This window comes from Alligator sinensis, unplaced genomic scaffold, assembly GCF_000455745.1.
Source record: "Alligator sinensis unplaced genomic scaffold, ASM45574v1 scaffold76_1, whole genome shotgun sequence".
Classification (NCBI taxonomy): Eukaryota; Metazoa; Chordata; order Crocodylia; family Alligatoridae; genus Alligator; species Alligator sinensis.
Window position 1 is genome coordinate 1,324,128 of NW_005841865.1, and position 25,865 is coordinate 1,349,992.

General features: G+C 43.8%; 1 protein-coding gene across 1 annotated transcript in view; it reads right to left on the bottom strand.

The window, feature by feature from the left end:
• ZHX3 (zinc fingers and homeoboxes 3) overlaps positions 1–25,865 on the bottom strand; it is a 65,582-nt gene that overhangs the window by 24,133 nt on the left and 15,584 nt on the right. Inside the window, 1 exon segment of the mRNA XM_025191240.1 lies at positions 15,070–15,175. The gene's annotated coding sequence lies outside the window, so the exon portion shown is untranslated.

The following is a 25,865-nucleotide window of genomic DNA, read 5'->3' on the forward strand; positions in this document are numbered from 1 at the left end:
CCTAGCAGGGAATAAGGAGCCCAGCTGTGGGTTGCCAGGGCAACCAGAAGGTCAGCTGACTGAAAGGGGCAGGGCCTGGCTCCTATATAAATCACAGGCAGGAGGCCAAAGGTAGTTCCCTGCCAGCAGTCATTGAGGAAGGAGCTCTCTGCTGCAGAAGAGAGGAGAAGCCTGCTGAAAGCAGCACATGATACGGCTGTGGGATGAAGAACCCTGGTAGGCCAAGTGTTGTTATAGCCAGGTGGCTTCTGTTTACGTTATAGCCAAGAGGCTTGTGTTTCTGTTACACCGGTGGTTTGGGTGAGGCTATTAGGGGTTGGAGGAGGCCTCATAGGGGACTCACAGTGGATTGTGAGGACCCCAGCGCCAGTGAGGGTGCAGCATTTGGGATGCATAGACCCCAGCCCCAGAGAAGGGGGCAGCGTTACTGGCGAGCCCCAGAGAAGGGGGCAGTGTTGCATTGCAGAGGAGGCTCCCGAGAGAGAGACAGAGCTGTTGAGAGCCCAAGTGCCAGAAAGGGAGTGGAGACAGAGAGAGAGACTGAACAACGTCTATTCCAGCTGCAAGGCTTGGGGTGTGCTATAAGGGGTGGCTGGAGCCACGCATAGCCCCTAAGGCTAGGGTGCCCCTAAAGCACCCATTGTAGAGCAGGACCCATGAAGAGTCTGGGAGTTCACAGGGCCAGAAGTAACTGTGTCCAAGGAGATGTAAGACAGCCTCCCTAACATATGTGAACATCAAAGATGTGGCGGGTGAGAATCTGAGGGTGCCCTTGGGCCAACTTGGCACGGGAAGGGGGCCTTGAGGAGACCACGGCCCTCCTGTAGGACCTCGCCCGTGACAGTTGTTACTAACAGAAAGTTGAATCTCTTTCAACTTCAAATATTAATCTTGAATAGAATAAGTCCTAATGTCTTTAAAAGCCGCTAACACAAGGGCGGGCAACTTTTTCAGGCGGAGGGCTACTTACGGAGTCTTGACAAGCCATCGAGGGCTGCATGGGTAGCCCTGTCCCCTGGTCACCATCTTGGGACTGGGAATCCCACCCCCCTGACCTTTGCCACCAGAAGTCCCTCTCCTTGATCCCTGGAATTACTTCTTTCAGCAAGGAGTTTTGGCATCTCTAAAGCAGAAAAATACCAAATTATATGCTTAAACGCAAACATGTACTACAACGTTCATTAATTTCACTTCAAAAATATATTTTTGTCCTGATTTACATGCGTTCGTGTAGTAGCTTAAAATGAAATCTTACTCTTGTAGATTGTGGGAGGGGTGTGGGTGTGAGGTTGGGTATAAACTGTGTGTATGTGATTTGTGGGGGAGTGAATAGGTGTGGGCTGTGGGATGGGTATGGGTTTTGTGGGGGAGGGTGGCTGGGGAGGGTTGTGGCTTGTAGAGGGGAAGGGTTTGCACAGAGCCCCCGCTAGCACTCCTGCAAGCCCAGGCTCTGTGCTCCTGGCCCCGAGGCATTGGCACAGTCCCCATGCAGCTTGGCGGGGCTTGCCTGCAGCGGAGGCGGGCTTGGCCACGCCATTTTCTCCTTGTTGCACACTACCACAGCATGTCATCCTTGACAGAAGCCAGGGGCAGATAAATATTAATTTTCTAAATTTTTGAGGGGCCCTGCAGGCCAGAAAGAATGGCTTGGTGGGCCAGATCCAGCCCGTGGGCTGTATTTTGCCTACCCTTGCTCTAACAGGTGGCCAGCTTCTTAGGGGAGGGGAAAAAAACTTCTTACCTAGGTTCAACAACTAAGTTTTTAAAAAAACTGCTTATCTTGGTTCATCTGCAGCTATTCAGCAAGACTTGTAGTTCAAGGTTGAAGTGCAAAGATTAAGGTGAACCCTGATTTTCATACTCTGTTACCTGGCTCAATTTCAAAAGCTGTCTTAAAGCTAGGAAATTATAGAAATGTTCCTGATGGGTTATCCTGATTAATACCAACATGCTAATTCTTGTCCCTTGTAAATAAATCATATCCTAAACCAGATATAAGTGGCATAAAACAACTAAACAAACTCTAAGCAACCTTCAGCTGACTTGCCTTTCTCACACCTCCTAAACTCTTCACACCTGCTCTCTCACCTGCTCATTTCCTTTGCTGCCTCTTCTCTTAGCCAAAATCTGGCCAAGCAGATGGCAGTCCACAGGGAAGGGCAGGCAGACCCAGTCACCTACCCTGGCAGCCAAGCAGCTGCTGACTATGCTTAACACAATTCTTGCTAGTTCTATTGCTGATCAGGCAGTTTGAGTCTCCAAAAGTGAAATATTGCAGGATTTCAATTTTAAAAGTGATTTTGGCTGTTATGTCACAGCTTAGGACAACCTGTTTTCCAAAAAAAACTAGAACATTTTCACAGAATAGTTCTCTGGTTTCCTGGCTGTTTTCAGCTGAAAATGACTGGCAGAGAAGCATCTGGGACACTCTTACTGCTGTTACTACTCATGCTGTCAATCTGTCACCTTTAACCTGCACCATATTAAGGAAAGAGATATCAAATACTAAGTCAACTAAATGACTGGAGTGTTGCTATGATTTGTAATGATGTCACAACTTTTTTAATCTAATGCTGCTTGAAGCAGAATACCCTAAAGTCTACAATTACTTAACAGGCAAGTTTGCCCAACTGGAGAATCCAAGGCAGAAGGATGTGGAAAAATCACTTTCTCCAAGCAGTTCAGTTCCTCCTTTTTTAGTTCAGAGAGGAGAGAAAGGAGCATGGAAACATCCTAATGATACTGTACCAAAACAGCAGCTTGTCAAACTGGATAACACTCAAGACAGTAGGAATTCCCATTCATATACAAAGCTACTGTGGGGTTGCTGTATTCTCCAGCTGGGAAGATATTAAATGGATGGATGTCTACAACATCTGGCAGAGAAAATTGGGGGAGGAGTGTTAACAGTCTGCAGGACTCATCCTAGATGAACTCAAATATACTTGGAGGCTCCAGTTGCTGGCACAACCCTTCAGGGGAATGCATGAAAGATGAAATTGGACCAATGCTTAAGTCAAGCTGGTTACTTAAATGAGCAACAGTAGAGTAGCCAAAATGATGGTAAGACGGATAGGCTTCCAGCAAGACCTCACAGTTTTACGAACTGTAATCGCCCTACACTGGCCATTTGAAAATTGGTTCATGATATTCTACCTCCTACAACAAAGCCTTATAAAAAAACAGGATGATGGGTAGAAGCGTTAGACAATCTGCTTCTACACAGAAAAGACATGTGGATCAACCAATGCAAGCCCAAAATCAGAGCCAGCAGGCTCTATAGCTCATCCTAAAGTTGGACAAATCTCAACAGTCTGAAACTCCTGAGTGGTGAAGAGCTGCCAAACAAATTGAAGATATGCTGGCCTTAGTCTCTTGGATTATAGGAAGTTCTTCTGCTTCCTGTAGTAGTCTGGCAAAATTCCTAGGCAGACTAGCATTGAAAGTGTCATCTCAACTAGATTGGGCCTCACTTTTAACATTGGTTCACTTGCAACACATGCAGACTATATGCATCTTTGTTAGAGAAAATGATGACAGACTCCCCTTCTATTTGCAAGACAATTTTTCCACTCTACAATTTCCCACTTTTTTTTTTTTTTTTTTTTTTTTCCTCCAAATAATTTCCTTGTTTGGCCTTGGTGTGTTGTGGTGGTGTTTTTGGGGGGTGGTTCTTGTTTTTTGTTTTGGCTTAGTGTGGGGGGGGGTGTGGGGTGTTTTTGTTTTGTTTTGTTTTGTTTTTTTTGTTTTGTCACCCAGCAGAAAGATTTGATTTACATCAACTTTTCCATTTCTACTACTACTAAATTGCACCTTTCTTTAGGGGGAAAAAACCATTCTCATTGGATGATATAACCATTAAAAAACAGGTAGATTTGCAACTAAATATAACCCTTATTATATCTCCTATGTCCATTTAGTAATCTATGGTAGCATACTATTCTTATATGAATGTAAGCAATGAGAGCAGAATACTTTTTCAATTTTTAAATTTTTAGCATGGCTGAAAATGGATAAAGATAGAATTCTCATACTAGAGATGAGTAACTTCTAGTTCATGATATGCATCAAAATAGCTGTATTTAAAATGGAAAAAGCATGCAACCTGTAACTTAAGTCTCTGATACGGGCCCTAGGTTCAGCATAAATATCAAGGGGCACCTATACCTGTGCTAGACATATGCTCTGCAGCATGTTAATTGGCACATGTTGGAGCAGACTTGATTAATCAAGTCTGCCGGAGCATGTTAATTAACATGTTCCAGCAGCCTCCATGTCATGTCTATTCAGTGTTCCCTGCTGAATACACATGATGCTGTGGGTGCTTTAATTAGAGTGGCTCTTCAGACCACTCTAAAGCATCCTACCCCCACCACTCCAACCCTAAGTGTCTTAAGAGAAAATTTAGGCAAAACTGTACCAAAAAGATACAATTATTTTGCTATGTACAGTTCCTTCACCAAGTTGTGGCCTAAAGAAAGGCAATTCTTTTTAGCTACTTGGAACCATGGTTTTATTTCTAATTGGAAAAGGGAAGAATTTTGAACCTACTTCCCATCCTTCCTGCCCCCCCCCCACCCCCTTGGGGCTTGCTTGCTTGCTTGCTTGCTTGGCAATGGCAAACACTGATAAAAGCAGCTGCACCCCAAGTAGCTTGTGGGATTGGGGTTGAAAGGGCTGGCAGGTAGGTGGTGGGGAGCCAAGGGGCTGCCGGAGTGCAAAATATAGACCAGTCGGTGGGGAGGAGAGAACGAAAAGAGCAGCCCCAGGGCTGGGGCCAGTGGCTGGGTTTTCCCAGCCCTGGAGCTGTGCCAGGGAAGTCAACACAAGTTCCATGCACTGGTTTGACCTAAATTGAATCTGTCTGATACTACATAGATCCAGGTAGTTTTGTGTGTGGGGTTTTTTTTTGGTTTGTGTTTTAAATCAGCTTTTAGACTGGTTTGTGTGCATGGAACTTCTGTACAGTTACAGGTTTAGACTGATGGCTGGTCACTGGGACCAGGTCTGTAAGTGTAAGGTCAGCTCTGGGATGGGCTAAGTTTAAATTGGGCGGCCATTTTTAACCTTTTTTTTTTTTTAACCTCTCAAAATGTCTGTACTTGGCCTAAGAGCTTAAGTTAATTTAATTCTTCAGCTGCATGTCCATTCACAAACACAAACGTTCAGAGAAGTGCTACATTAAGTACTGCAGTGCCGGTGTCACTAACAACTATGCATCAAACTTGATCATTTGCATGAGCCTTTACTGTAAATATGTGTAACTAGCCTATTTCCAGGGATGTTGGTTGTAGCAACCAAGACTCATAACAACTTCAGATGCTCCTTCTGCCAGAAGAAGTGTTTGTACCTGAAAGCTTGCAAAGAATTTTTTCCAGCTATTTTAGTTGGTCTAAAAAAAGATATCCGATTTACCCGAAGAACCTTATCTGCCTGTAGCTTATTTCCATGCATGCTTGACTGTGTGCAAGGCAGGGAGATAAGAGTTTGGTACATACATGCACAGATTAGTTTTATAACTACACAGAGGGGGGTTTTTGTGTTTGTTTGTTTTAAAGGAGGGATGTGGCTTTATAAATGCATTTCTTTCATGCCTTTATGGTACTGAAGAGGGTAAACAGTTTTTAATACCATAGGAAAGAGTGCCTGGAACCTACCACTAGTCAGCAAAACAACTCCAAAAGGTACCCATGGCCACTCAGAAATTAGAAATAGAAAATTTCATTTTGAGGCTGCTGGCTGCTAAAAGGATATTAAACTTGAGGAAAGTCTTTAAGCCTCAATCTGGATTTAAAAAGGCAGTAGGCATTAAAAAATGTTAGAGTAGGTAAAGACCAAAACAGTTTATGTAGGTATCTTCACCCTCTGCCAAAAGACAGGCAGACATGATTGGTTTGGAAAGGCCCAGGTAAGGGACCTTTTATGTCTTACAGTAGTATAAAATACACAGGGGAAAGTCAAAATGACCAAGATGGGTCTTGCCAAGAAACTTTCACCATGTTCAAACGTTATGCCACACTAGCAGTTCAACTAACTTTTTCATCTGAGCTATTTAAGTTATCACATTATTGCAGCTGACAGGTCTGCTTTGTTGGAGCAGACGTGATGAACACAGCAGGGAAAATTTCCTCTCTGCTGGTTGAAAAAGTCTGAGCACGTGCACCTGTACTGGATGTGCAAATACGAAGTCAGACAAAGATAGAAATGTATATAACACCTTGTGGTCAGTTCTGGGAACAACTTTGCCATTGTATGTGGATGGTTACCACTACCTGCTTGACAAATAATGAACTTAATTAGCTCTGACCCCAAACCATCATCTTTTACAATATCAAGATTATGTTCCTTAAATACAAAACATGAATTAAAAAGAGAAATGAAGAGCAAAGATTAGTCCTCCTTGATTTTGCTGTCCAAAGTTAGTTTTTAAAAAACTAATCTTAAATTAATAAAAAGTGACTTGCAAAACAGAGGTATTTTTATAACTCTAAGCTTTTGTAAGGACACTCTTTTCAGTTATTTGTACCATTCTTCTTAGGCTACAGACAGAGAAGCAAGTTATACCAGGGTAAAGCAAGGGGACCACTTACCCTGAATCAGTTAACACCAGGTAGCTGTTTTCTACCTCTTCCAAAGTGTGGTAAGTGGAACCTAACCTGGGGTAATTTACCCCTGACTGAAACAGGGCTAAGTTACCACAGTTTAGTTTACCACATGAGTTACCACAGATCAGCTAACACGTACTGTATGGGTACCTTGGCCATCTTAGGACTCAAAATCCACTTTCTGTTGAAGGTTTGTGCATCTGTATTGGTCTGCATCTGAAAAAAACATTTCCTGCACTGTAAGAAGCCAGTACATCCCCCACTATTTAAAAAACAAAAAACCAAAACCCTAGCCTTCTAATATTGGAAAGGATGGAGCTGTTTAACAAGTGGCAATAGTGGTTAGCAGCCAAGTAACTGAATTCACTGGTCCCACTTGCATGTCATGCCTGCTTACAAGGAGAGCACCCAATCACACTTGCTTGTTCCCACAAGTTGAGACCAAGAGAAACATTCTGTTTCAGCTAGAACTACTTTAGTCAGGGCTTTGAGTCACAAGGGTCCAACCTAAACATTGAAAATCCATGTGCTTATAATGTCTTGCTTTTAGCTACTATCTTGCGGGTTGGTAAGTATGACTCATTCATTCTCTCTCAAGAACTACTGAACAACTTCCACAGAAATGCCTCATGATAACGAGACTAAGCAGGAGCCCACCAGCTTGCCAATGCTTTGCCTAAGGATCATGCTACAAGACAAAGCACTGAAAATGAACTTGGAATCAACTACGTCACAATGTCCTGGCTTCAAAATCTAACTCCCACTTATGTATTACAATAGCATCCAGAGGCTTGAACTGAGATCTGGGCTCCACTGTGCTAGGTTGCTGTACATACAGTTTGTAAGTCTGACCCTGTCCTAAGAACAAACAGGCTAAAAACATAACACAAAGGGTGGAGGGAGAAGCGGACCAGCAATGCAAAAATCCAAGGTCATGTAGGAGGTTAGTGATGCAGCTAGGATTTTAGATGCCAAGTCTCTTAACACTTAATCCAATGGCTCATCTACCATACTGTGCCATTTGTTTCTTCCTGCTGTGCTGACCTCTTCTTCAGCAATCCCTCACAGTCAAGGATGACTGTCTCCCATGATTGTCTTATCTGTGTGTCTGAAGATGGCAGAGACCTATCCAAGACTGACACGCTCTACTGCAGCTTGGACACATTTCCATGTGGGGTGGATGATGGCCCTGTCAGCTTAAAACAGAGTTATGAGGTGTTCATTAATTCCAACAGGGAACACATTGAGTTGGTTTATGAGTTCATTCTTATTTCTGTGAAGTTGGCATTCTCCTTCCTGTTTACCCTTCCAGAAGAAGGCATAGCCACCTCCATGTTCTTTGAGTTGCCCATCTCCTGCTTGCCAGGTCTCACTCAGTGCAGCTACATCACTGTTGTGTCACTTGAGCTTGCAGGCCACAATTCCATTGCAGCACTCTGGGCATTCGCTGTTAGGGTTGTCTATGAGGATCCTGATTTTTCCAGGTCCTGAAAATAATGGTATGTTTTTGCTGGTATTTTCACGTGCAGTAAAGATGATCCCACTGGATACAGTTATCTAATCGGGAAGAAATAGCCAATCTAATACAGTATTCTCTATATTTAAGGCACCTTGTCTAGACTCCTTTCCATGTGGGGTGAGCAGAGAGGATTTTGAAGAGGGCTGCTCAGTCCATTACAGCTGCCAAATCTCACTTCTGTCTCGTGACCTTCTTGTAACTGCTGCCTTCATGCCAGTTCATGACTAGGAGCTTCCAGACCTCACAATCCTGCTCCCATCATCATTAGCTGGTTGCCAAGGGCTTAAGGAATGTTCTGGAAAACCTATTTTCATGGAAAACATCTGTGCATGACTTTATTTTATCATGGAGAAGCTGCTGCACATCAGCTTCCACACAGCTCTTGACAAAACAAGACCTTGATCCATTGGTCAGGAAGACCAAGACACCCGGGGATCTTGTTCCACTGCAGCCTTCAACCCCCTTTGCAGCCATTGAGATCCTAACATCATCTTTCATCTTTTCCACCCTTGAGGACTTGTAGACCCATGCCTGTTCTTGCCATGTCACAACACCATCAAAGGATATATGTCTCTTTTCAGGAGAGAAGGTATTGCCATCTGCTTGTCAGCTCAGTACAGGGTAGGGCCATGGGGCCTGCTGGCCCTGTGCCTGGCCAGACTGGGCCATGAGGGCACGAGTGCAGTTGATCTAGTCATGCCACAGAGTTGCCCGACTTTATTTCCTGCCACGACTTGATATTGGATGGTACTTTACTCAGGAGGTGTTCAGTTCCACCACAGCTTGCCTTTGCATCAGGATTGGTCCTTCTTCTGGGGCTCCTACTTCTCCTACACCCTGACCATGCACCACCCTGATGTTACAGCATCAATCTCGCCCTTGGGTCTCACCAGGTGACTTCTTTCCTTTTCTTCAGACTTATAGGCTCATGGTCTCCCTGAACCAGTCTCCCCTGTATGATGGCCACCTGGGCCTGAAGTCCCCATTGGAGCATCATGAATGAAAACAAAACTAAAGAAGAACACAGGACATTCAGCTCCAAGTAACATAAGTTTCTCAGTGTTTAGGCTCATCAGCTTACAGGCAGAATCTTTCTGCTGCCGTACACTAGTGCCCGCATGGTGGTGGAAGCTCTTCCCTCCTCACTGGGCCGGTCCACTCTGGACCGCAGGAATAACAAAAGAAAAACTCCTGGCTGGGCTTGTCTCCCTGTGATTATGGAAGCCCCAGCCTTGGGCACTTCCATGTTGGCCCGATATCTCCTGGCAGGGTCTGAGCACCTCTGGATGCAGGCCATCTCTCGGCCCTAACTGGCTACATGGGCCTGGGGACAAGAGCATGGGGTTCAGCCTGCATCCCTCCCCTTGCCTTTGGCCCATCACCAGTTCTTCCCTCTTTGATCCTGGGGTCAGGGTGCAGCCTGGGAGACAGCCTTCCAGCAAACCCCGAAGGAAGAAAAAAGAAATGGGACCTCTTTGGGCACAGCCAGCTTGTCCCACAGTGAGGTTTCCTGCCACTTTCCTTACAGCGGGCTCAAAGCTGACATCTCCCAGCATCCTAGAGCCCCTCTGAGCTCCTATGCTGGCCAGCAGCTGGCCTCTCATTTTCCAGAGCCTCTTCCCCCAAGTCCTCTGATCTTCCATGTCCAGGCTCTCTCCTCCAGCCTGTCTTGCCTCCCTCCCAGTCCCCACAGCGGGCCAGAAATACTTGTGCAGTTGCAGGGCAGTCCAATCCAGCCTGAACAGCTGCTGATTAAAATGTGGTTCCCACAGTGTCCTTTGTTCTCCCGGCATTGCTTGTTCCAGCATGGCAGGTGGGTCTCCGGCTGTTGCGGGTTTGAGAGGGTTCTTTCTCTCTTCTTCACACTGATGTCTTCACCACATCCTGGTGGTGGTGCTGCTGCTGCTTGGTCCGTGACTGCTTATTCATCAGAGCTGCCCCTGCTTATTTCACAGCTAATCTTCCATAAAGGTCATTCCACTATCCACCACCTGTGAATATGCTGGGTAGCAATACAGCTCTGCCCCAGGGTACCTAATAAAATATAGTACAAACTATGCATAGTGTTAGTCCAAAGCCAAAAGACTCATGATTTACAATATAGTTCATTGGGCTAGGCTCCAGAAGAGTCAATAACTAGGCTTATTTAGTCTGATGAAGAGAAGACTGAAGGGGGATTGATAAGTGTTCAAATACCTGAAGGGCAATTTATAGAAAAGGTGGAGACAGGTTTTTATTTATGGCCCTATGGCACAGGACTAGGAGTAGTGGTCTCAAGCTGCAGCAGAGGAAATTTAGATTGGAGATAAGGACTCTTTATCCTCAGAAATTTTCAAGAGCAGGTTGGACAGACATGTGAACAGGGGACTGGACTAGATTATCTTCTGAGATCCCTTCCATCCCTTTATTTTCTTATGATGATTTAATTTACCTATGGAGTAGTTTTTTTTCTATTTATATGGAAAGCTTATTAAAACTGATCTTGAAAAGATTAATTTAATCTAATTAACACTGGCATAATTCATTATTAAACTCTACCTATACTTTTGCATGCATTAGGGAATTCCACCCCATACTTTGTCTTTGTGTAGACGAATACATAAAACATGGTGTATGATATTTGAGAAGACTTTGATATTTAGTGAATTTAAAAATGCTTTTTGTAATTAAAGCTGAAGTAAGGACAGTACCTAAAAGGCTTTTTTTCCCTGTGCCTTGCTATCATTCATTATTTAAAAGATTAAAGAGAGAAATTGACTCTAAATCAATAGAAAATATCCCATTCATTGCCTAAGTCCAACACTCAGAATTCTACAACTTTCTTGTTAAGAGGATAATTCTTGTTCCCTTTTGGAGCTTAAATCAAAAAACTTGTGTAGATCTGTTTGTTTTGGGCAGACTGAGGGGGGGGGAAAACCTTGTCTTGTATTTGAATAAAAATGGTATTTTTTTTTTTTATTTTTTTTTTTTTTTTTTAGAAAAAAAAAAAAACAACAAAACCCCTACAAGCTTCAGGCACATTTTAGACTAAAAAATGATTTTGGTTTAACAAACCTCAGAAAGCAGGACAAAGTCCCTTGTCTTACATTCACATACAAGGAAACCTCATTAAGTACATTGTCTATCATTAAAGTGTTGCCCAAAGCAGCATGTGCTCATTAATGGAAACCAGCTATGAAGTTGATCAAATGCATCTGACACTTAGCACATGGCCTACCCTGAGCAAATATATTGATTAAAAATGTACCACAAGGCTAGATTAGTGCAGCCCATCTGAATAATATATATGGCTGTGCCCACTGCACTCAGTCCCCCTCCGTGCCAACTCTTTCAAATCATCATGAACTACTACATTGCATAAATTTCACTTCCACAGCTGAGCTGTGCCTTTCCCAGGTCCATTGATTCCTGCTTCTTCACCTGCCCTAAGTGTCTGGCAAACATCACCTAATAAGGACCTGGCCAGTTCACCCAGAATCCCTCTGTTGCCCCCTCTGTCACATATGATTAGTGTGGCCCCAACCTGCATAAATTGCAACCAGACCAGATTGCTCTACACCTCATCTCCATATAATTTTGAGATCCAAGGACTCACGACAAGAACACCTGTTTCCAGTTGTAAGTGGGGGCTAATTAGCACATGGATCCTTTGTGGGGGTCATCTGGAGTACATATCCATACTGAGCAGTGTTGAGCTGTGGGGTCATCATGGCTTGAAATGCTGACCTCTGAATTGCATCTGAATGGCTTTTAAACATTTCCTTTTAGGTCAAATATCACTGCTGCTCTTCTTGATTTAATTACACACATGAAACTTCTAGGTCCTTGTTGCACAGTAAGTTTAGGCAGTCTCTGGAGCTCATAACCTCTGGACTGGCTGCATATTAAAACCCTTAAGTGGCTTAAAGCACTTGTTGTTTGTCTTAAAATTATGCCACTCCAGGGAAGGATTATCTCTAATCTGCCTAATTTTGCTCCTGTTCCATTAAGGTATGACCACACTCTTCAGCTATTCCACCTAAATTGAAGCCCTCCAGCATCCCAGGATGCAGTAACCCCCTCCTGAGTCAGGGCAAGTGGGGATGCTGGGGCACAGTAGGGCCAGGCATGGCACCTTGCTGCCCCCCCCCCCCCCCCCCCCCCCTCCCCCCCCCCCCCCCCCACCCCAGGACATCAGGCAGAGTGAGTGTTGTAGCCCTACAGCGCCCAGTAGCTACGGTGCCTCCTGTTGCTGCCTGGACTAGCTTGCTCCTGTGGTGTGGGGGTTGAGGGTAAGGGGGAGCTCCTGGAAAGAAGAAGGGTGGGGGGGGGAAGTTTGGGCCTTCAGAGCTCAGATGGTACCTGGTCAGGTGGCAGCCCAGCCAGCAGTGGCATGGGGGTAAGCTCTGGAGAAAAACCCGGCTGGGCCCCTTTTTATACAGGCTCTTAGTCCTGTTCCTGCTTCCAGGCCTCTAGTAGCTAGTCATAGCTGTGCAGGTGAAGGACAATTGGAGATGGTTTTCACCTTGAAGGTGTGACTGTGTTCCACTAAGCCGATTTAACATTTGTACATTTTACAGCATAAGGTGCAACAAGGCCCTTATCCACCTGGAATATTTTGCATTTAGAAAAGGAAAATTGAACCAGCACTGGTCAGACTAATGGATGGCCACAAGCAAGAAATAGAATAAAGCACACAAAAATAAAACGAACAACTCCATAGCTCTCACTGACACAGGGGTTGAAGTAGAGATTAAAGACTACTTCCACACTGAATTTTACACATTACACTTTTTACAGAGCCCAGCTGTGCATTTTTAAGCCCTGTTCCTAGGAACAGCTGTTGAAAACTAAGTTTTACTGTTCAAAGTGATGATCACAGAGCCTGGAAATCTTTTTTTAATACATTTTGCAAACATAGTGAGCTAAGTACAGAAAGGAATTTATTTAAAAACCAGAGTAGGGAAGAATTAGCTCAAACAAAACTAAAACAAAAACAACCCCTCAAGCTCCACAAGCTAATAAGCCTTGTTGCACACTTCTGCTCTAACAGCATAACAAAGCAGGCTGATGATACCCATGCTAGCATAATCCCTGTAAAGCAGAAAGGAAATGAAAAATAACAACTCCTTTTCCAGAGAAAGAGGCAATTGAGTTTTAAGAGCAGAGACATTGGTTGTTTATTTCCTTAAGGCAGCTTAAATACCAGAAACCATCCATATGCCAAAGCAGGCTTGTTAGCATACAGAGAGAATCATACAGGTTGTTCTAATGCTTCAGCTCTCTTTGCATTTAAATCCTTGAATAAATTAACTGCACTATTTTTGTCAAGGTAACAAGCAATTCCACTTGGTTCATAACAATTTTCCACACATCATCCAAATTGGTTTTTATTATTAAATGGGGAAAAAACTAGAGGTGTAAATTTGGCATTTCCCCTTGGAGGTTCTACTGCAAACACTTCATTGCCGCAGGCCAAAAAACGGTGGAGTTAATCTACAAAAAGAAATTTGCCTCAATTCTACTGCCAACTCCATTGCTCACAACTGTTGGACAATTCAAAGTGCTTTGCACAGGAGTGCCAATGTTCTCTGCCTTTGGCAGGATTTTTAGGGCAACGTGTTTGGGGATTTGACGGATAGACAACATCAAAATCTTTTAAGTCTTGTCTAGCAAAGCTCACAGGAAACCATTCAAAGGATTTAGATACATTCCAATAAATTCACTAACACTTACCTGCTAGAGGGGCCATTCTGCTATCTTTAGTATAGTAAAACTAATCTCTCTTTCCCCTCCCTAGGTAGAAACGTTGTCAGGAAAGCTAGTGTTTCATTAAATACTATCCAGTTATAGTGTTCCTAATGAGGACACAGATTCTTATCACAGGGTAGAAACTTACACAGAAGTTGAAAATACCCAACTTCTTTTTTGAGATCATCATTTGTCATGCAAATGAGACTGGGATGAAGAAATTAGGCTGCTAGTATACATTTGCTTGTAAAAAATTGTGGTTAAAAAAAAATAAAGAATCTGGTTTTTATTAATAAGGTAGATTCTTCTTTGCTTTGGCTTCAGTCTGTTGCCAAAAGCTCAAACACCAGGGTAGAAAAACCAAGCACAATTACTGAGATATGTCTCTTATCTGTTATGTTAGCAGAAGCCAAGAGGTACATGCATTACTTTTTTAAAGCGTTTTTGGCAGCAATAATGAACTCCTACAGACCCTTTGCAAGCTGGCAGGAGACTTACTGTATTATAAGGTCTAGGGGGTATTTTGGATAAGATGGGGCAGGGCATGGAAATGGGAGGGACTGAACTTTACATGGCTGTGGCAAAAACTAGTCCAGAGACCTTCCAGTCATTTCCTCAAAACACCTGTGAGACCTCATTTTCAACTTTATGCCTTTGTTGGAACCCAGCAAGGGGATGGAGCATCTGCACTTAGACATCTGGATCCCAACCCTACGTTTGCCATTTCAATACTGGCACAATTTCAAGCTAAAACCAGCTTCTTTCTCAAAGGCCCATTGAAAGCATAACCAGTGAGGCTGGGTAGTAATGCTGTGTTGTGCTGTCATGGAGCTCAACACAGTATCATTTCCCTCAATGCTGGCCAGAGGGTATACCACCATCTGATGAGACGGGAAGTAGGTTGCACAGGCTTTTTGAGCCATTGGACTACGTTAGATTTTGAGGGAACTTCTCAACCATACTGTGACATTCAAGTAGGATCACTGCAGCCACCTCTTTTCTCCTCCCACCCCTGACACTCATTGTCCTTCTTCCCAGAGCTTCAGAACAATTACTTGGGCCAGTCATTGGCCCCATGGGTTTGATATCTGACCCTTCATACCCATTTAACAACTAATTCATGCAACTCAGTAACATGCACAGAAAATGCCACATTTCTGTTCAACACATTTTTTTTTACATACAAGCTGTAAAATACCAAATACTGCTGCTTACCCACAACACTTTACAGTTGCTTAATGTATCATTTTTTAGTTCTTCCTCTGTACTTTTATGCATCTTTAGCGTCATTACTCACTTCAGCTGCAGCTAAGTTTCAGATCTGTAACAGAAAAATATATAAGACCCCTACTATTACGGTTTCCAAGGAAAAGGTGATTCCAATACTAAAAACAAAAACCACCCTGAAATTTGTGTTTATATACCAAGTAACTTCATTCAGCCCACCTTTGATACAACATACAGTAAACCTGCACAGAAACTTCCACAAATTGCTCCTTTGTGTAGTAAAGAGATTTAAGTATTATTTCATGAAATAAATGAACTGCTGAGCCCTCAGCTAGACACCCTGATTTGTGAACAGCAGGATGAGTAAGTAGAGGGAAAAGAAAATATTTCAGTTACAGAGATCTGCTCATGGTGTCAGCAACCATTCATTTGGTTTGCTAAAGTGGCTGAGAATCATAAACCTCAGCTAGCCGGGGGGTGTATACGCAGTTATCACATACTTGACCACCACGGCTGCAGTCGGGAGCTATATATAAACCCACAGTTTTATGTTTAGCTATGTGCTTCCTTGCCCTCCTCCGTTTTCTTCAGCAGCTCCATTTGTTCATTCCTTCAGCAGCTCTAGTCTCCATTTGCTCAACCCCCCATGCCCAAACAGCAAAATCAGCCCTAGATATTTCATAATTTCTAAATGCAACCTTATGAAAGGAAAAAAACAGCCAAGTCAATGACTGGGACTAAGTTCAGAAACAGATAACATTACACGTAAAAAAAAGTTGCCTGGGAAAAGTGCACTGAAGTTATAACAAGAATGGGAAACTGGAGTTGCACTAAAATCTTCAAGTTAAGGAAAACTCACATCTATTAGATGTTCCTTGCTACAGATTAGCTAGTGGCACATTTCTCCTGCCTCCCGTTGTTGGAAGTTGTAACAGTAAACCCTAGCAAAATAATCATCTACTGCAAACCAAGTACTCCTGTCTTCTTCAGCAGGCATGTTCCCAGCCAAAACCCTTTACTTCTTCTGCGTGGTTTACGTTGCCTCTTTCAGCACAGAATCTTCTGGAGATAAACTTTCTAGCCACTTCTGTACTACACACCTAGTAATTTGTTTGAAGTCTAACATTCATTTTTCCTAACAAGATGACTATATAGAAATGTGCGTCAGACTGGAAAGAGGTTCTTCCCCCCACATTGTAGGTTAGAAGCTTTCACTAGAATCCCCCGTATCACCTGAAAACAAACATCACATAAAATAAAAGTTGTGTATAGACCTGCCCTGGCAGAATATGGTTATTTGTAAAATGCTCTATGGATTTTGCTCACAATTTTTCACAACTCAAACCTTGGATGAACTCAGGACACTTCCCCTTGGAAGGAATGCTTTCACGCATAGCACTTTTCACGTTAAATACAAAAAAAATATATTGTGGAGGAAAAAGCTTATCATCTGAACTGTAGACACACATGCTTGACACCTCTTCTTTTATCAACTTTATGTTCCTGATCCTTTAAGAAAACTGGTTTCTCTAGCTCAGAAACTGTATGGGTAGTCCTGTATCCACATGGGTCTAGCTTGGACTTGGAAGTTACTTTCACAGTTTCTAAAGCCCCCTCTTCCCTCACACCCACTTGCATGGTTTCGATGACTTTCGTCAACTATCATAGCAAAGAGCAACTTATGGTGTCATAGAAACCTTTATGAAGACAACAGTTTCCTGAACTGTACTTCATAAACTTAATTTTTCAAAAGGTTTGCATGCACAAGCCTACATTACATGATAACACACTCGCATGAAAGTGAGCACGAGCATATACTTCTGAATTCTGCCCTTTAGACTTAAGCCAAATGCCTCTCCTACATACATTTTTTTAAAAAAATGTTTATTTTTAACCAGAAGCATTTCAATACACACTGGAAATAACCCAATAGTGAATGCCAGGGCCTTGATAAAACAGGTAACAAAGTTTTATACACCAGGGAAAGTTTAATGTATCATTAAGAAACTGCTGATCAAGTGATTTTTACTCCAGTAGCTGGTGTAAAGGTCCTGCAACATCAGAATTCTTGTACATTGCTTATCTGTTGTTCTTTCTGGGGTAGCGGCTATTAAAATAGATCACAGTTTTGAAACTCGTATTCACAGTTATTCACTCCCAGTTTATTTGGCATAAATCGTGGTACCAGTTTGGGTCTAATCTAACTCATTTGTTTTTGGAGAATAACCAAATAGTCCAAGTCATGATGATTCTGAGTACCATGATTTGGGTTGCCTGTATAAACAAAAGGAGGGTGAGGAGGGTGATTGCCAGGGGGTGCAGGACTTAAAAAAAATTGAAAATACAAGCAAGTCAAGTTAAAGGGCACTGAAAATTTTAAGCAACCAAAAAGTGCTAGTCTATTCTAAAAATCTGGAGTGGAAGGTTACAGATTTGTCAGTGTGAAGCTCGACTAAATTTCCTTGCATGAGAGAGAGAGGGGGTAGGGCACAAATAGGTTCTGAAACATTAAACCAGAGGTTGTGAATTAGTCACCTTAATCTTAATACACCATCAAAAACCAAGGTCATTAGTTTAGCTTCTAGGCGACAATTTCTTTTTAGTATTTTTTCTTTTTCTTTCTTTCTTTCTTTTTTTTTTTTTTTTTTTTACGGTGTTCAGTAAGACTCATTTTCTTACTACTAATCAGTGTACACTGACAGGCCAAAAAAAAGCCTATGTAGGAGAGAAAAGTACAGTTTGATCTGATACTCTAAATATGCTGAGGAGGTAAGATAACAGCCTCTCCAAGACCCACTCTGCAGGACACCAAGCTGTTAAAGAAGGAAGTGACACTTACAGAAAGAAACAATTTAACTGTCGGAAGGCCTCCAAAAAGGATTTCTCACAATGAACATAACTTTCTTCTTGCTGAGAAATATTTTCAGGACTGTGGAACAGCTACCGTCAGCACACACACTGGCAAATATTCCACCTCCAAGAAGGAAACTAGAAAGTAGCTTTTTAGTTCAGGTTATAACATACTAACTCGGACGAAAAGAAGCTGCTCTTTTCCCTGATATTCCCAACAATAAAGGGGGTGGGTTTTGTTTTTTTTTTTAAAAAAAAGGATTAAAGACTTTTTAATCCCTGGCAAGTACTCAATCAGTCTAGTCCAAATTGCTGTCATTTGTAGCAACTCCTAGTTACAGGCTTAGCAATGATGATCTAGAACTTGGGTTGGCTTGCTTAGTTGTGCCCAGTGCTGTAGCAACGAAATTTGGCACCTGGGGCAAAGCCCGCAGCAGCAGCCCACCCTTGCCCCGTGCACAGATCTGGGGGGCACATGCCTTCCCATGCTTGCCTAGGAGTGCAAGCAGCAGTGGGTGCCACTCATTCCCGTGCCCCCCCAAATGAGCAGCTTGTGGCTCCATACTGCACCTCGCGTTTGCTGGGCAGTGCCTGATGGCACCCCTTCACTTCAGTGTCCAGGGCAGTTGCCCCGCTCACCCCCTGCCCCCTTGCTATAGCACTGAGTGTGCCTCTGGACTTGACTGATATGTGCCCTTTTCAAGCCAGAAAGCTGGACTTCCAGTGGTGACTGCACTAGCACCATTTTAGTCAGACCAAAGCAGGGAGAGGGAAGGATTTCACTGCATACACATGACTTATTAAGCCAGGGCTTCCTAATCAAGTGCACATTGTTCAATACATAAGTGGCTTTATTTTTCAGAGGTCTTGGTCACTAGTACTTTCCACTCAGGAAGACCTGTCTGGGTTTTAGGCCATTTAGGAGAAAAACAAGAAAAGAAAATGATTCATCTAGGGTATCTGACTATAAAATGAAGGCCCCCAACTCTAACTATGCAGATTAGACATATTAGCTGAAGTAGTCAAAGTCCATATTTTGTAGATACAGTTTAGCATGAGGTATGACCTGTAGCCACCTAGCAAGAACTCCTATTTAAATACTGAATAACACATTTGATATAATCACATTTAGAAGTGCCAGGCAAAAATAATATTTAAACATTTTCAAAATGTTATATTGTTTCTCCATTTTCATTCCGAGCAAGAGAAGTGAGGGGCTTAAGGTGGAAAGGGATCAGCTCCTGTGCCTCAAACCATTTTAATGAGGGTAGCAATGGGATTAGTTGCTCTACTCTGGAAGTTCTCTCTCGTATTCCCAGGGGCGGCACTGCAATATGCTGACAGCTAAACGAGAACTCTCTCTCATGACATACCAGCAGGGACATTGGGGATGTTCCTTTTTGTTCTGGGACAATGAGTATGAGTCCTCTATTTTGCTCTTGCTTATAAAATATCTAATATGCGGTTGGCCATGCAAATAAAATAAAACCTAGTATAAAGCTGGAGTTTCTTGCAGTGGCTTTACAAGAAATGAAGAGGGTGAAGGGGTCACATTCTAGGTTTCCTCATCAGGATGCATTCCCCAGTCACTTCACTTAAAAGCTCTCACCTCTCCCCACACCAGAGATGCAATTAAAACACTGATGTTGGAGTTGCTGTCTAGCTGATCCAAAGTTAGAATTCCAGGTCATGTTTACACAGGACTAGGAATTCATCCTCACTAGCACTTCTTAGAAAAAGCAACTATTATAGAGGCAGCATCCTCAGACACGGCAGATCTCTCACTTTTAATTAAAGCCTTAGTGGCAGCAAAATACACTGAAATCTGTTGCTGAATCATCTCTTGCTTCTGAAAGACAGAAAACAACCCCATTGCACAACAGAACCCCAAGTCTCTGCTACCATAGAAACCTGAATGTGCGGCAGTGTTGCACTACTGAACTAATCCACATGTATGGGAGGTGATTGTTTTATTTTAACCATGGAGTTTAATGTTGAGTGATAGCCCAATGCTCCTAGGACAACAAACGGATTCAACCTGTCCCACAAGGGCCAAACCACACTCATCCTACTCATATGTGGAACTGTTCATATAAAATAAAAGATGGGATTTCAAACACAGCCAAATGATTTAGAAGCAAGAGTCCCATGTAACCTATGCACCAAACTCATTCAGGTCCTTTCCCTTCCCAACTAGGAAACAACTACTGCATTCAGCTCCTTCTTACTCATTTATCCACAAAGGGAAATATGATCTAAGCAACTTGCTAAACACAGTTTAGACCCTTCTGAAAGAAGGGGAGATGGATCTAAGCCATGCCATTCCTTCTTCCCACCAACACCACACAAATTCACCACACTTGGAACTGCATGAGTTTATAGGAAGATATGACAATATGATGAGGAAAAGGGGGGGGAAGAGTGACACAGAGTGGTGGATAAACCCACTGGGAGGCCACCTTCCCAAGCAAACCTTTAGGGAAATGTTTGCTGATGGAGATCAGCATTAATTCTTGCATAGCTCAATGCACACAGTCAAATCACCTCAAAGGAAGCAAGAAAAGTCAGGCAGCACAGCTATAGGTGAACCATGCTAGAAGAGAAACAACAGGGAATCCCTCAGTAACTCAGACAGACCAGTGTTCCACATAACAACATGCTCCACTCAGGATACCCATGGACATGTCAGACACCCTTAGTTTATTTAAACAATGCTTCAAACACCACACCAGTAAAATGTCCAAGCCTCACCATCTAATTACATTTACAGATTCACAGAAGTTTAAGGCCGGAAGAGACCTCATGAGATCATCGGGTCCAGCCCCCCTCTTCTGGGCAGGAAAGACGGCTGGGGTCATACACCCCCAGCAGCGTGTGAATCCAGTTTCCTTTTGAAGATCTCCAGGGTAGGTGCCTGCACCCCTGCTGGAAGTCTATTCCACAGCCTGGTCACACGAACCATGAAGAAGTTTTTCCTTATATCTAGTCTGAAACCTTCTTCTAGGGGTTTATGACCGTTGTTCCTGGTTTTTCCCTGGGGCACTTTAGTGAATAATTGTTCACCTAGCCCCTGATGCTCACCCCTGATATATTTGTAACCTTCCACCAAATCCTCCCAAAGTCTTCTTTTCTAGACTGAACAGTCCCATTTACTCTCTCACCAATCTTTCTTGGAGGGAGTCACAGCCTGGCCCTTCACAAGTGTATGATTGCCTAACTGAGCATGCTCTGAAGGGATAAGAAAGCCAGGAAGAACCTCTAAAACAACTGCTGAGAGCCTGGACATATGAAACATTTAGACCAAAGTAATTTTAATTTGCATTGGTTTTGTGTACTGACATGTGTTATACTGGGGGCATTTATACATGTGCTCTGGGAGGGGAGGGGGGCACTTTAATTATAGCAGCTCTGAGAGCTGCTCTAATTACAGCACCCGGAGCGTCTCATGTGTCAGTGTCCCCACACTGAAAAATGGTGGTGGGGGCACTTTAACTAAAGTTCATCAAACGAGTTTTAGTTAAAACACCACTGCTGACATTTTTCAGTGCAGGGATGCTGATACACAAGACACTGAAGTCTGCCGGAGCTTGATAATTACCATGCTTGAGATACTACGCCCAATTAATTGAGTTTGCTCCCACGCACTATTACAGCTGTAATTACAACACATCAGAACAGACTTGCTGCATATGTATAGATGTCCTAGCTGCCAGCATGGGCAGACAGCAACTACCCTGAAAGGACAATGGTGGGCACTTTTAGAGCAACTTGCCTCTTGGTGTCAGGGGCAAGGTAATAACCTACATGTTCTCTCAGCATAGCTCCAAACAGATGACACTTATGTCAATGTAAGTTATGTTGGAAAGTTTTAAACCATGATTTTTCTGTGGACAGGCTTCGACAGCAAGTAGGTTTATGAAATCACCAAAAGTTGGGCCACCTGCCCAGAAATAGGATTACAGACAAAAAAGGACTGGCAACCTCTGGTATAAGCTCTTTGGGCAGGGACCATCTTTGTTATATATTTTCAGAACATCAAGTACAATGAGATCCTGATGGGGCCTCTAGATTAGGCCTTTGCAAATACTCGCTTGTGGATTCAGCTGTCAAACTGAAAAAAAATAGCTGAAATCAACTTCACTAAGATGAATAGCTAAAACAATTCACTGCACATCAAACGCAATGTTTTGTTTGACCAGAAGCAAAGCATTTAGATTTTAGGCACTTGTACTAGAAACAAAAGATTAAAAAATTAGTAAAGGAAAGTGGTGGTTCCCCTTCTAACCAGTAACCCAGAGGTTAGGGCACTCCCCAGGATGTGGGAAATGCTACTTCAGAGTTTTCTTCTGCCTAAGGGGAATGTAACTGTACCTCATATCTCTCAGTGAAGGCCCTCACCCACTCTGATACAGGGATGATGGACAGTTCTCTCTGTCTCTCCCAGTTAGGCTGTTCCAGCCTGCATGATAGCCCTGACTAGTCATTAAGGCAAAGAGAGAGAGAGAATCAATCTGTGTTTGGTCTGATGATTAAGATACTTTACTTGGAAAGTGTGACACCTGTTTCAGAGACCACATGTGCAAAAACTACCAGCAAACCAGAGACAGAGCACTCAAAGCACCATCTAGCCTAGATGTTATGGCACCCTCCCCTGAGAGGTGACAGATGTGGGTAAATGCCCCTCGAGCACAGGAAAGAACTAAACCTGGATCTCCTACATCCTAGCTAAGTGTTTTAGTCTATCAGCACCTCCACTGCTTCTTCCTCCTTTTTAGCCTTCAAACTGAATCTACTTGGCAGATTCAAGTCAAATTCACAAAGAGTTTACTTATAACCAGGGCTGGTTAGCCCCAAAGTATTTTGCAAATACTTTATTTTCCAGAACATTTTCTGAGCTCTACTCTAGATGCTCCAGGAATGCTAATAATAATAAATGCTTAGATATCACTTCTCATTGGCTTTGTATGAGTCAGGGCCCAGCTGGGTGCCGAGCTAGTACCAGGCCCCAGCTGGAAGCAATGAGGCTGAGTCATTCCTCAGGGAAGAGGTCCCATCCACATCAGCTACATAAGCTCAGACCAGACATCTAGAGAACTCTCTCTAGGCAACCGTTTGTCTTGCTGTGCTTTTGGTCTACTCAACCTCTGGCTTGGCTCCTCCTGCCTTCCCACTCTTGGACTGGTGGCTTGCCATAACCATGAACTCATCTTGACCCTTGGCTTGATACCCTCAACTAGGACTGACACCTGGCTTTCACCTTGGCTTCCACTAGTAAAACCCTAGCTTGACGTAGCATGGTCCACTTGGCCTGACCTCCTATGCCCTAGTCAACCCCTTAAATTTCAGCTTCAAAAAGCTGAAGAAAGCTGATAAATCCTAGTATCTATATATAGCATTTGCTACTTTCATGATTGCCAAAAACAAACTACACATACATTTTTGTACTATATATATAGCCTCTTAAGCATCCACTGTTATGCAAAGGGAAGGTGCCTGCTAGAACTCTCTTAATTTAATTTTCAAAACAAGTAAGTACATATTACCTCTACTGCCAAATTCCTGTCAGCTTTTTATGGTTTTACTGTGATGTGGAAGACAGGTAAACATGTGAAACTCCATGATCATTCATGGAATGCAGTGCAGCAACACATACAACGGGCTGCAAGTTGCCAAAAATAAGACTAAAACTAAAGCAAAACACTTCTCTCTCTCATCTTCCAGCTAAAGTTAGGTGTAAACGGTACCAACAGTAGGTAAAATAAAATTGCAGAAATGTGTTCAATTGACATAGATGGTGTCTTTAATTCTACCATCATGCTTTCTGAAAAATAAAGTGATTTTAATTGTGAGTTCAAAGGAGAGTGTGACAGTGCACCTTTGGTGTTTGCCACTTTAAGGGCAGGAGCGGGCTGTGAGGCAGCCTGCAGGTGACTGCAGGGCCAATCAGGCAGTCACATGATAGCCAGGTGGCTGCCTGACTGGAGCAGGGCTGAGCAGCCTCAGAATAAGAACAGGCCCTGAGCAGTGGCTGTAGGGATGCTGCCAGAATAATGTCATCTAGCCGGAGCTCCCCTGTTCCCAGGAACATGCTGGAGGTTCAGGGGAGGAACTAAGGGGATAGAAGAGGTTCCTGGGAACCCAGGGAGGGTCCCAAGCCCTGAGGAAATGGCTATGGGTCATGGAAGAGCGAGGTCAGCCTAGGAAGAGGCTCAGAGCAAGTGGACCTACTGGGTGACTAGGCAAGCCCCTGATTGGAACAGGCGGTGACTCAGGCCAGGGCTCAGATGAGCCCAGTGGAGTGATGGGCTGCTGGGTATAAGATCTCTGGGGCTCTAGGCAAGCCCAGTATGAGATGTACGCTGTATGGTGGGGCCCAGGAGGGACCCCTGCAGAGTAGAAAGGTCAGCTGCTGCCAGACTGATCTTTAGACTTTTACCTGGTCATTGTAAGGGGGCCAGGGCCAATAGGCCCAAGGGCATGGAAGCCTACCATGATGGGCAGGCCAGGACTGCAGAGAGCTACTGGCAGCCCGGCTGGTCTAGAAGCAGGAGCAGAGCCTCGAACAGACTGAAGGTCCCCTCGACTGGGGGAGGACATCACTGCTGAGAGAGGCCAGGTGGTCAGCAAGCACACAAGCTGTTATGAAGGAGACATCCTATAAGGGGTCTGAGTGAGTTGGGCCAGGGACTGAGGACATGTGATGTGGAAGTGGCTGTAACAGAGGGTCCAAGAATGAGCAGCTCAGATGAAGGAACATCAAGAAGCCCAGTAAGAGAAGGACCAGGACAGGTAGGCTTCCAGTTGGTCCCAGGGAATGACTTAAAACTGCATCCTGCTGGGGAAGATGGTGTGGTGGGGCTGCCTGTGGCAGAGCAGGCCCCAAGAAATGCCACACCAGTGCCTCCCTAATGAAAGGTGAGTATGGGATGCTAGAAAGCCTCAGCCCCCGCTGCCTTGCAGGTGACCCTGTGGAGGGGAAAGGCTAGGGAAGCACACCCTGAGAGAAAAGCAACAGGCTTAGGCAGCAACAGGGAGGCCAGAAGGGCCCGAGGCCCAAGGCCTAAAGAGAGTGAGGCCTGAGTAGGAATGAGGTCCAGTTATGCTGACAAACACCTGAGGCCTGAGTGGGCTGTAGGCCGAGAGTGAGGTCCAGACACATCAAGAGAGACCTGAAGCGTAAGGGGTGGAAGGCCCCAAAGCCCCAGAGAAGGTAGTAACCCCAGTGAGGGGGCAGAGTGTGTGGGGCTAGGAACCAGATGAGAGGCCCCAGTGAGGGAGCCAAAGTATGTCCATGGATGCCTGAGGCAAAGTTTGGGACAGAGGCTGAGTGCAGCCCAGCAATGGGGCCAGGAGAGTTAGAAGTGAATTTTGGATGCTGTGTGCGAGGCATGGAACAGGGTAATGAGGAGGTCAGAGCTGTGTATTACGCCCTTGGCATCAGGGCATTAAATGGGCAGCCTCCTGCATTTTTTCCATCAGTTTATTTAATACATCAAGGTGTGACAGGTGAGTCAGGGCAGACTGCCCTAGACAGGTGGGTGGGCTGACATTGTGACTGGCCCCGGGGATGGCCCCCCATCACAGAAATGAAGGTTTTAATTTTCCAAATATTGTGCGTCCCAATCAAAAACATCTCTACTGAAGAGTTAGTACAAAAAAAAGGATAATTCAAGTAGCAACACAAATGAGAACCATGTTATATCACAGGCCTCTCCTCCTCAGGTTTACATGTTGGTGATTAAACAATAATAGTTGCTACTTGCAAATTCAATCTCCTTGTCTTCCCCTTAAACTCTGTTTTCAACTTGAAGTGTAATGGATTAATTGATCTGCCTTTGATCCTGAAACCGCAGGGGGAATCAGTTCTCTCAAAGGCAGGGACAAACTTTGTACCAAGCAGCTCCTAAACTCACACAACAAATGATTAGTACTTT